Genomic DNA, 13,292 nt, shown 5'->3' with positions numbered 1-13,292 from the left:
AGCGGCGATAACGACCAGGGGCGTTCGCTGGCGCTTCACACACAGAGCATCTTACGCTGTTAGGTAGCGGAGCCCACTTCCACTACTCTGACGTACGTTCGTGTATCGCAACGCACCGAGGGTTACCTTGCCTTCCAGTAGCAGCTGCGATACCAGTACTTAACGTTGTATGCACTATCATTCACAAGTACCTACAAGTTCTGAGTAGACGACTGCGAGAAAACTACGTAACATACAGAATAATTTCGATACGTGCGAGTCGGACTCGCGCGCGCGCGCGCGCCGAGGGTTCCACACAAACTTGATTATGTATGTTCATAACAGGAATCTAAAATTTCGGCAATTTTTTCCTGTTATCTAAATCTAATTCCCAAGATATGAGAAAATGAATAATGGAAATAAAATTATTCCACGTTTTCGTGAACCAACATCCCTATATCAGTGGCGGTACTAGAATTACTATTTAAGTAATGTTGTGGAAATTTGATATATTGGTTATAGACTGCTCACGGTACTTAATTTCCTCTACTGCACTTATTTTCTTTATAATGCGCAGCTTCCAGTTCCCATTAAACCAGTAGTGAAGGATTATTACTTTCCCAAATCATTCCATACTGCCGATACTTTTATTTCTCGCGATACTACATCAGATACGAGGGACATTCAGTAAGTAATGCAACACTTCTTTTTTTTACTCGGCTAGTTTGTATTGAAAACATGCAGAATTTGTTGGGGACATCATGGAGTATTGCCGCTTCAGCCCGTATAGTTTCATGAAGTTCCGATCGATGGCGGTGCTATACGTAGCCTTAAAAATGGCATATGTAACGGAGAGGCATTCCAAGCAGAGCTGTCATTGAGTTCCTTTTGGCGGAAAACCAGAGCATCCGATATGCATAGAGGCTTGCAGAGACCTGAAGGAACAAAAACACTGAGAGTCTTAGGGCGAGGCGTCTATCATCATCGCAACAAGGTCGCGCGAACACCTGTCCTATCTCCCTCTTGCCGGCTGGCAGCGCACAGCTGTGACTGGCATTGTTCGAACGTGCGGACACTGTGATTCGAGGTAATCGACAAAACACACACACACACACACACACACACACACACACACAGAGAGAGAGAGAGAGAGAGAGAGAGAGAGAGAGAGAGAGAGAGAGAGAGGGGGGGGGGGGGGTCGGCGAGCGCAGGACATCTGTTGGTAGTGCCGACACACTCGTCCAGCAGTTGAGGCTCTCGAAGGTGTGCCCCCCCCCCCCCCCTTTTGTTCCTCGACGCGTAACAAACGATCATAAAGAGCAGCGAAGGACCATTTGTGCGGGATGCAGTACGTGGATTACGGGAAGGTCGTTGCTGCAGCAGCAAGAGATTATGTTGAAAGAATAGGGTTTTTTAGCCAAAAAAGTCGGGAATAGTGCATTAGTTCTGAACAAAACCGACATGGTTTTAGAAAAAAAAGCGTTGCACAACTTACTGAAGGCCCCTCGTACGTGGTTCTGATAATATAGACATCTAAACAAAACGTTGGAGAGGGTTGTATGGGATTACTGAACCGATTGTTCATCCGCCTGGAGTAGTAAGACTTTCTATTTGACGCCAGTTCGGTGATTTGAGCGATGAAGGTGAGATGAAATGATTATGACAAAACGAACACCCATTCCACGGAGCGAAGAAAATGTCCAACCCGGCTCGGAACGGGAAGCGGGACCCTGCGATCTACAGGCTTTACTTTCGTAGGTTGCGATTCGTAATGTGAGACACATTCTGTATTCCATCAGAAGTGTAAAATGTTACATCCATAAACAAACTCCCGTACGGTTTGTTGCATTTACTGGTATTCTTCTTAAATTTTTCACTAGTGTGCATTTTTAGTTACCATTAGGAATTTTTGCGCAATTGGTCATCGAGATATTGCTTTTTTTTCATTAAGTGTTCTGCAGCTCTTGCTAGGGATTTTTTTAACATGGTCCGTTAAACGCAGACTCTTGACTCATCACATTGCCTTAAGTCTCGTAATTATCAGATTGACTCACGTGTACCATGTATCATCATGGATAAGTGTTCTTCGACGTAAGAGAGAGATCATCGTCCAGAAAGTCGCGTATAGTCCTCTCTTGCACGAGTCCGAAATTTTCTTGCCTTTCTGTATTCTCCCCATAAACGTCACACATGTTTGGAATCGCTTGCATTATATTTGATACTCTATTTGTAGACGTTTCGAACACAAGTGTACGAATTTCCTCACTCCACACTTCTTGTCCTTTCTATCACGAATAGCACAAATCTTCAAGGTAACAGTCGAAATGAGCATTGGCAGATGAAAAACAGTAAATAGTGCACTAAGTGGTGGTGGTGGTGGTGGTGGTGGTGGTGGTGGTGGTGGAAACGAACAAAATCGCGATAGGTTTAAGCGTCGATTTAATGCGTAAATGACATACAGTTAATAAGTGCCATATTCGAGTCAAGACGTAATGAATCCAGAATTTGTGATTATATGTTTCTGTGGTCGACATTGCAAAATATCAACGAGATCGTAAAACTTCTCGGCATTCACTTGGTCGGTCTGTACATTCCTATGCATCTGTACAAGCCGATAACTGTCGCACTATGCTGCGTCGTTCTGGGAATGGGAATAGCAACTTGTGTTCGAAAGAGATTATAAACTGATTTTTAATTATAACACACCTTGCGAAGAAATCCGTAAGAATGTGTAGACAAACCCGTGGAGTACTGCATCTCCAGTAATACTAAAACTTACCGTTGTCCTTCGGGGCGCACCACTGCTATTTTCCCGCAAAACACACATCAACCCCCCCCCCCCCCCCCGTCTGTATAGGTCATACATTGTCAATGAAAGCTGTCGAAGTGTGAAGGCACGTATCGTATCGATAAAACACTGTGGCAATGGGTTATCGCATTCAACATAGCTGTTGTATACCTCAGGCATGGAACGCGATGCAGTCGAAATTTTAACTGATTTATTACGTCACTCCTTACTTTGGCAATAACAGAACCAGTTGCAACGATACACTTGATCGCCTTCATTGTCAGTAAGACATTTGTGTGGTAACTGTTTCCGGAAAATTCAATTACGTCGACGTTACAGGGATTTCTGTCCTGTATCAATACACTATCATGTTTCTTAAAGCACGGTACAGGGTGATGTCACTTTCCTCGTCTTCACCACGCTATCGGCAAACGCGTATCGTTGAAGCGTATGTGTTAACTTGTTACAGAACATTAAGAAGTTAAAAAAACTTCCTGTTATCTGAAGAACAAGAAGTTTAATAATAAGTTACGTAAGAACGCTGAATGAAAATATCTCCGCCTGAAGCTCACGGTCAAAATTGTAGGAGTTTTAGTGTGGAGTTGGTCGATAATGCTGTTAGCTGCCATACGAAGTTACGGTTGCGAGAAGACATAGGTAGATGATAACTGACTTCAAGTTTCACAGCCGCTGCGGCTAAACGATAACGTACATAGTTTACATTAGTGCTGTACTAACGCTGTGTTATTCGTTAATACGCAGGTACTCCAGAAAGTAAGTTACAAATGTCGTCCCACGCCAAGGCCATTGCGCAACAAGTGGCACCTTATCAAAGGAGAGAACATGTTCCGTGATGTCTCTGCGCTTCTGCTACGTTACGGATAGAAGGCCCATGACAGTGTGCGATTGAAATGGCGTGGCAGCTGGAGACGTACTAGAAAATTAAAGTATGCGGGACAGTAAGTCCAAATTCCACACAAAATCGTCTGTATTCGGTGAGTATACCGCCAGAATTTCAGTTTCGCGTCCATCCATAGTGAAATGGTGCCAACAATTTGACCAAGGCTGCACAGACGTGAGTGGTGGTGATCCAGAAGTCCAGATCTGGCACCACTCGATTTTCATCTTTCGGGGAAACACCGTTCGAACCGGCCTTGGAAGGCCTAACAGTACCAACCGACTGCCGTGTCACCCTCAGTCCACAGGCGTCACTGGCTGCGGATAGGGAGGGTAACACCGCTCTCCCGGCCGTATGTCAGCTTCCGAGACAGAAGCGACTACTTCTCAATCAAGTAGCTTGTCAGTTACCTCACAAGAGCTGTGTGCACACCGGTTGCCAACAGCGCGCACTCGGCAGACCGGATGGTTACCCATCCAAGTGCCTAACCCAGCCCGACAGCGCTTAACTTCGGTGATGTGAAGGGAACCGGTGTTATCACTGCAGCAAGCCCGTTGGACATCTTTCTGGGAAGCTGAAAGAAAATTTCAGGGGGGAGAAGAGATTTCTCAATAATGAGGTGGTTCACACCGCGATTCTTGAATGGCTGTGACAAAGGAGCGGATTTCTACCGTACAGAGATTGAACGATTGGTAGAACGTTGCGACTGTTAGATACAGAAACCTGGTGACTCTGCTTACAGATAGTGTCGTGTATGTGTGTCACTTCCAATTGTACCACAATAATCATAGATTGTTTAACGTGTTTTCTGAAGTCCCAAAATGGTCGCCGAGTGTGATTACAGGTATTCCCTTCGTCCGCTAAAAGAACTTACTTAAGAGAAAATAGTGTCAGATTTAAATTTTCTTTGTTTTGTATACTTGCTGTAGTGTCCGTTTTTGTCACACAACTGAATATTAGCTTCCCAGCAGAGCTTGTTCTTCAGATAACAGGAAGTTTTTTAAGTCCCGATAATCGCGACATAACCCGAAATTTTGCGTGGCATAAACACACACAATTCTATTCAAGTTTTCGCGATAGTGCAAAATTCATTTAAAATAGACAGCTACTGGTTTCATCAGTGTCTATTGTCGCAATAAAAGTGTAATTAAACGTTTCTAAATCGTATTTAACTAACACATTTCGTATTGTTTACTAGTTAGATAGACGCGCTTAAGGCCTAAATTTTCCGGGTTATAAACGTTTAAAAACCTGACCAAACACGCTTGGTAACACAAATTCTGTAACAGCAAAGTAATTACAAATTCATTCTTCTGCCATTGTATCTCTAAATCAATACAAAAACAATCATCACCTCACATAAGACCTTTGTGTCTTTTTTCTTGACACACAGCCAATCTCGTGTCCTTGACAAATTTAAAACATTCTTTAAATTTAATTATTCTTTCGAAACTGACCATGAGTGAGAAACGTTGGATCTGTTAAAGGGTAGTGAGTAGAGGGATTTGTTGCCAATCCTGTAGGAAATTTTTCACTGGGGGAGGGGGGGAGAGAATGCAGTGGGTAGAATGTTGGGAAAACGTAAGAGGCTCCCTCCTGGAACTGCAGAGTATGCAGTAGGAACATTTTGATTGGGGAACAGGAAAGGAAAATTTGTGCCCTTCAGGCACAGTTGGAGGAAGCAAGGAAGGAACTCGTAAGGATCAAGGGAGGTAGGGGGGAAGGGAGTGGTTGGGAACAGGTAGCTGGTAGGATGATAGGAAGAAAGAGAACGCGATCTGACAGTTTTATCAACAACACCAAAAACTGATATCTCCCACTGCCAGAGTTAAGTGGAGAAGAGCCTCAGGTAGAACTAGGAGCAGGAAATGTGCAGCACACTTCAACCGAGGCCAAGAAGCCTAGGAATGTACAAAGTGTTAGGAAGAAGAAAGTGCTGCTGCTAGATAGTAGCCATGGGTGAGGTGTAGGCTCTGTTACAGGAAGTTAAGGCAGCGTACCAGGCCACCAGTATCTTAAAGTCAAATGCAGGGCTAAGTCATGTTATAGAGGACTTAGGGTCTTTATGTAAGGACTCTACAAAAGAGGACCATGTAGTGATAGTGGGTGGGGTGCGAAACAGTTGGGCAGGGATGGAGCATATGACATAGGTGGTGACCTGGACAAGATAGCTTCCCTGACTCATGGCACCAACATAAACTTTGTTGAGCTGTTCCGTCGTCATGATCGACCACACCTTGATGGACGAATCAGTGTGGGGTTACGGATGGCTCTGAGGACAGTCAACTTTGCTCATGTTTTTCTGGTGCCCGTCGAGACTATCAACAGATGGGGTTTCACTAGGCATAGCCTACACCTAAACAGAACTGGGAACGGAAGATTGGTACAGCTGATTCATGAAAGTATAGGGGGTGGATCTCAGGCCACACATGGTCAAATACCTGTTGTCATGGGTAGGAAAAGTAATTCCTTTTTAGGATAAATCCAGACAACAGGTTCCCCAGCCTAAAGAGTATCGCCAGCAGTTTAAAAAACACTGAAACAATCACTCCCGAGACAGATTTTAACACTTCAAATATGACACATACCAGATGTCACAAAGAAAAATAGAACATTGGAAAGAGTAACATGAGGCATTTCACAGACATAACAATCCTCCATCAAAACATGCAATCAGTAAAAAATAAAATACAACCATTAGAGGTTGAGCTACAATCTTTGAACTGCACTGTAGTTTGTGTTACTGTGCACTTGTGTAGAGACACAGAAATCGAACATGTAGTTATCGTTATGTGACTGGCAAAATCTTACTGCGGAACTGCTTCAAGGGGTTGAAGATCATGCATTTATATCAGAAAAGGAACACAGTTCAAATCAAGACATGATATCAGTACAGTAAGTGAAGACAAACACTTTGAAATATCAGCTATTGAATTAACAGGGCTCGATAATTTCAGGAAATTAATCATTTTGTGTAAGTATAGATCTCCCAGTGGTAGTGTGGACACATTTTTCAATAAATTAAAATAAGTTTTAATTAAAGTCTCAAGTACAAAGGCCAACATAATTCTGTGTGTGGACATTAACATCAACACTGTCATAAATTAATCGAGCAGCACCTTCATAAACATCATTCGAAGTTTTGGCAAGTCCCTATTGGTCAACAGTGCAACAAGGGTTACTACAGTGACTGCATCAGTAGTTGACCCTGTGGCCACAAATATGGACAGGGAAAAATGTGATGTAGCTGTGAAAGATCTCGGACTATCAGACCATCTCTGTCAAATAACAGTGAAATCAGGCATCAAATCATTCCCTAAACCTACGAACGACATCAGAAATCAAAATAAAAAGATTCAAAAGAACTAGCAAAACAAAGCTGGGATGAAGTGTATAAGGAAACCAATGTGAATATGAAATTCTCTAAATTCTCCACATTGTGTAAATTGAACTTTGAAAAGGCATTTCCAAAAGTATGCATGTCTTTATCAACATATCACAAAACAGGTGGATAAGAGTAGGTATTAAGAAGTCCTCCCAAACACTTACAAACCTCAGTTCCATGAAAAAGATTAGCGATGATCAGAATTCTTAAATGTCTATAGTAGATACAAAAAGATCTATAGGAGGGTGCTGATTGCTGCAAAAAAGTTAATGACAAAATGATATAATGCAAAGAATAAAAGCAAAGCAGTCTGGGAGATTATAAAAAGAAAACTGGGAGAGGCAAGCAAATGCAGAATAACATACTTCTAGGGGAGGGGATAAGGTAATAAATGATCCACAATACTTCGCAAACTATGTAAACGAGTATTGCAGAGAAGTTACAGCAAAAATTCCCCAAAACAAATAACACCTGTAAATAATGCTGCACAAAATACAATGATGTTACTTCCAACCACAGAGAATGAAGTCAATGAAACTGTTCAAAAACTAAGAATAAAGTCAGTAGGCTTAGATGAAGTACCATTTTGTGTACTGAAACAATGCATAGGGATTATACAAGGCCCCTTAACAAATATAATAAATGAATCCTTCACATCAGGGACATTTCCAGAGCAGTTAAAACAGGCGAGAGTTGTACCTTTACTTAAGAAAGGTAATGCAGAAGACATATTACCGGCCCATTTCCCTGCTGTCACCATTCGCAAAAATAATAGAAGCAATTATGAAAGACAGATCAATGAATTACCTGAATAAATACACTCTTTTAAGCGAATCACAGTTTGGTTTCCGAAGTGGTAAAAATATGGAGTCATCCATAGTAGAATTCACAAAAGTTGTACTTGATGCTCTTGATAAAGATGAGTGTGTCACAGGCATATTTTTGGATCTTTCTAAGGCCTTTGATACGGTCTACAACAAGATTTTATTAAATAAATTAGAAGCATTACGAATAAGAGGGGTAGCTAATGACTGGTTTCGATCATACCTAGCAGATAGGGTACAAAGCTTAGAGATAGCACATACTTCAAATAGATCTAAACATTTAGTAGAACACTTATCAGAACCAAAATACATTAATATAGGGGTTCTGCAAGGTAGCATATTAGGACCAATACTGTTCCTGATATACATCAATGATTTTACCAGTAGTGTTACTCATGGTAAAAAATTCTCTTCGCTGATGACAGCAATATTCTAGTCACTGAGAAAACAAGAGAACTCCTTGCAGAAAAAGCAGATGAAACATCAAGGAAGTTTATGATTGGTCAATGAGCAATAAAGTGACATTGAACATAAAGAAAACTAATGCCATGATTTTCGGTTTGAAGAGGAAAAATGACAATGTTAAATTAAATGTAGATGGCACCTTTATAGACTGTGTAACAAATGGAAAATTTAGAGGAATGAATATCGATCCTCAGATGAAGTGACAAACATAATGTCATCAGCATGTTATGCCCTGAGAATCCTATCATCAGTGTGTAACATACAATGTCTTTTAGTTACGTATTATTCTTATGTACACTCAATTCTTAGCTGTGGCATTCTTTTTCGGGGAATAAACGCACAAAATATGAACACATTCTTCAAACTCCACAGAAGAGCCATAAGAATAATAACCAAAAATACTAGTCGAGCTCATTGTAAAGATCTGTTCAAAACACTGGGGATTTTAACTGCTCCATGTGAAGACATTTACCAGTCAGTTGTATACATCAAAAATAACATTGGTAATTACTGCACAAACAGCTCTGTCCATGAGCATGCAACAAGAGCTAGACTCAACTTACATTTACCAAGAAAAGATGAACATGACTAAAAACAACATTTTCTACCAAGGAATAAAACTGCAAAATAAATTACCAAAAGAGATTGAAGAAATTGCAAAAATAAACTTGTTCAAAAAGGGAGCAGCTAAAAGTACCTGTTACGCAATACATTTTATACATTGAATTACTTAGATAAAACAGATTGGGGTTTAATAAGAAAATATTATACAAATAAATAATAATGATGATTATAAAACATCCAACTTTCCACATAACACCTTCACATTATGTGTTGTTCCTTCCGTTTTCCTTTCTAGAAATACTTACCCACAATCTATTCATAGCACAATACTAACACCTCTTCCTCTTTCTGAGCTCAACATCTCACTCATTATAGAGGGATGCTGACTCAGTTTTTCAGAATAGCAAATGGAAAGTCGTTGTACAGAAAATGGCCCAGAGACCACGTGTGTGTGTGTGTGTGTGTGTGTGTGTGTGTGTGTGTGTGTGCAGTGACTGACAGTAAGATATGAGTGAAGAGAGTGGCATTACATTATTTAATAAGTTATTTGTAAAAAAAAAAAAGAAAAGAAAAGTATACCAGGAGTAAATCTAATGATTGTCTCCAGCTAGATGTCTGTAAATGTATGTGTGTGTACGAATTAGCTTATTTTAAATTGGTCTAAACTTGTAAATACTTCGACATGTCCTATATCCTTGTAAAAAGAGATCTATGTATGAATAGAGATACTACTACTACTACTACTACTACTACTACTACTACTTCTTCCTGCCTTGGCCGTTCAGTGAGTTGACATAACGCAACCAAACGACGGAGTAAAATATCTTTAGTACGGGGAATGAGATGTGGCCTGAAGTAGCTGTTTACGCTGCTGGAATATGGGCGAGCATCTGTCCATTTGCCTAGCCTTGGCCTACTTGTTATCTCTACTGTTGCTGCGTGGCTGGCGGCAGAACAGCCTGCGTTAGCCCACAACACTAATGGTACTCATACGGACTCATAAATTCGCCAGAACGTGAGATGAACTCGATATTATGAGGGTGTTGTGTAGCTTGTCATATTGGTTATACTCTTCGCACACGCCTTGTAAATCTAAAGCGAATCATTTTTAGTCATCTCCAAGACTAATTGCAGATCAGGTACTAATTGCCTGTACCTTACAGGAGACGTTATTTTAAAGAAAATTAATTGTCCACCGCTTTGAAATGCAGCACGAAACGTTTTTTGTTCATCGCTGAAAGCTGCTACGAAATAAAACTCCTCTCTTGCGATTAATTTTAAGTATGCGTAACCTAGCGGACGGTAGTCAAAGATTTTGTTTAACAGCAGCTTTAAGTGATATAAAGCCTTTCATACAGGCGTTATTTAGTTCGGTAAGTATCACCCATTTCCGGCGATATAAGCTGGACTGGAAGAGCACCAGCGAATCGGCGCTTATCATTCAAGCTCCACCGAAAGGACATTATAGACTGGCGCTTTATGTTAATTCAGAATCTATGTCCGATTGCGACAGAAGGAGGAGGATGACACAAAGCCCCCTCACCTCAGAAAGCAGCGGTACAGTTTAGATTTGCAAAAAAATATCAATTTCCAAGTTTCACAGTCAACTTTCTGAGAGTCAAGTAGCATGGAAACTGGTATTTCGGAAAATGGCAAAATTCTGTAAGTTAAAAGCTTTGTGTAACACAAGATAGTACTTAGTTGTTGGCGTGAGGGCCTGCCCACATGGATTGACTTGCGGCGTGGTCGGTAACACGCCGGCCAGGAAAATGCCCGCCATTGAGAGGCTAACCGTATCTGTTGTCGACAACAGGTAGATCTGGCAAACCATAGGAAGTTGAGAAAGTCACAATAGAAAGGAAGAGTCCCTCCTCATTCGCACGATAATTGGGAGTGCACGCTGCAATTTTTTTATTAATAATACATACAGTAGTTTACGTACTCCATAGTAATTATTTAAAATAAGCACTGTCGGGCTTGGCTAGCGGCTCCAGTCACGAAAATGACAACGGCCGGGAGAGTGGTGTGCTGACCACATTACACCCCCTCCACCCTCCCCCATATCCGCAGTCAGTGACGCCCTTAGGCCGAGGATGACACGGCGGTCGGTCATTACGGTTAGTCCTTTTAAGACCCGGAGAGTATTCTTGTTATTATATAAATCGTACACATCTTTGAAACGGTAAAAACGGCGGTGACGGTATTTTATATTTGGGGAGTTAGTAGTCAGCAACAAACTGTGAGTTCCCTCAAAACTGATGATCCGCGCTAGGCCACAGAGCCAAATTTTGTTATAAACGTAGAGACGCGCAGTGTTTATCTCCAGTCTTAAAATATACCTGAGGCAGAAAGTAAACGTCATCCTGCTGCAAACACAAAATGTTATGGAAGCTCGTTTCCTATTCCGTGTAGACTGTTCGCGGGGTGAACTGGCCGGACTCCTTCGAAATGTGTAAGGGAAGAAGAAATAGTGGGTGTTTGACTCCCTTACGGAAGGTGAGTGAAACGTCTTTCTTTTTACCAAACCAGGTGACGTAGTAGTTAACGTAATATACTGTACGTACTCGTAAGGAGCATCGTCTAAATTCATCTGCCGGTCAGACTGCACCAAGTTTTCGAAATTACTCCTGCAAAATCCCGAAGTGAGTCGTCCACCAAAGCCACGGTCGATAGGTAGTCTTGGTCCATCTGAGCTATAGCTCGGCCTATAAGCATTTGGAGACACCGGTAGTTAAGTTCATCTTTCCCTAACCATATTAAAGTTTGACCGGGAGAGCGACAATATGTAGGATTTTATGAACGTACTGAGAGGCTGTATGGACAAACTAAGCCGCCTTCCAGTTAACGTCAGTTGCCGCAAGAGCACACGACAGGCTCATTTGCAACAATCAAATATTAAGAGGAGCGACTTAGTTTCTTGTGATATGCTTTACAACTTACTGAGCGCTAAAGCACTGTTTCCGTAAAATTGTTCACGACTACATAAATATTGTCAGCGTAGTTTTTGCGTGAGGACTTAATTTCTCACGTGTGTTCTGTATCTTGCACACTTCAGAAGGTCTCCGCCGCCTTTGCAGGTTTCGGTGGCAACTGACAGGAAACCTGTACGGTGCGGTGGTTGTTACTGGGAGGTCAAGCATGCAGCTCGCCCGCCACAAACATTTTGATGAATCAGCCTTCTTGTTTCACTTCGGGGAAACACACAGACACAGACACACAGAGAGAGAGAGAGAGAGAGAGAGAGAGAGAGAGAGAGAGAATTGATGTAATATATTCATCCCTCAATCTACTTAAATTGCTTTAGCCTGTGTAGGAGAAAAACTTAGGTTATGTGTAATTTATCATTTACATTCCCGATTGTATAGCCAAAAATAAAGTTCTATGTATTTCAAAAAATATCGTAATGGTCCTTCAGCATTAATTTTTCACTTTTTGACTACAAACACCTTCTAAATTACCAATTTTCGTATCACGCTGTCATCTATCATACTATTTTTATAGGCAGTTCCCCACACGTTTGGAACAGAAGCCGAAACATAGAATGTGCGGAGATTATCATTATAGCATCGCATTTGGCTTATCACTAGAAATTACATCGAAGTTCACTTCACACTGGCGCACTGCCAATCGATTAGTAGCTTATTTACCTTAACATCAATTCATAGGCGTTCATTGGTAGATTAGCGCAGTCTAGCTGAAATTTGTTGAGTGTTGTGGTGGCCGGCGAGATGAGGTGTAAATCAGAGAACTTACGAGACAGTTACACACGAATTCTTACTTTTTTCCTCAAAAAAGAATTTTAAACCGATGTATAAAAACCATAGCTAGTTCGACTCGCAAAAACGTACGCAGATGCTGATTGCAAAATAAAGATGTAAACTGATCGGCAGAGGAAAAGATTTCGACGAGGTACGAAGATGACCAGAACGTTACAGATATTGGTTTGCTTTGTGCACATGGGTCCAGTTTTGAATGCTTCCAAATACTACTGAGCTGCAACGATGATCAACTATAGCGAAATACTCCTACTATAGTTTTCGAATGTAAGGAACAGCATTTCTCTGGTTTAGAGAAATTTTAAAATGAACTTCGGCGCGTCCGTCATTTCGAAATGCTGCCAGTCAGTCGGAGCACAATAGAGATGAAACCCGTAAATGCTTATCGTAGTTGTTTATATGGGAACTGATTGTGAAGAGTGTGTGTGTGTGTGTGTGTGTGTGTGTGTGTGTGTGTGTGTGTGTGTTTTTTTTTGTTTGTTCACGAAATCTAAGGGAACTTTACTGTTTTCTTAACGTCTTGTTAGCTGGCACTGTTCTCATGTAGAAGGAATGGGGTCATTACAGGTGGAATACAAACTATTTCCTCGTATTCGGAGACTAATGATCGGCT

At 41.3% G+C, this 13,292-nt stretch overlaps 1 protein-coding gene across 4 annotated transcripts in view; it reads left to right on the top strand.

The window, feature by feature from the left end:
- Nucleotides 1-13,292, top strand: part of LOC126474370 (syntaxin-1A) — a 334,042-nt gene that overhangs the window by 187,734 nt on the left and 133,016 nt on the right. The gene's annotated exons all lie outside the window — the stretch shown is intronic.

Source organism: Schistocerca serialis, chromosome 1 (assembly GCF_023864345.2).
Source record: "Schistocerca serialis cubense isolate TAMUIC-IGC-003099 chromosome 1, iqSchSeri2.2, whole genome shotgun sequence".
Taxonomy (NCBI): Eukaryota; Metazoa; Arthropoda; class Insecta; order Orthoptera; family Acrididae; genus Schistocerca; species Schistocerca serialis.
Note: the sequence above shows the minus strand (reverse complement) of the source record. Positions and strands in the feature narration are given on the sequence as shown.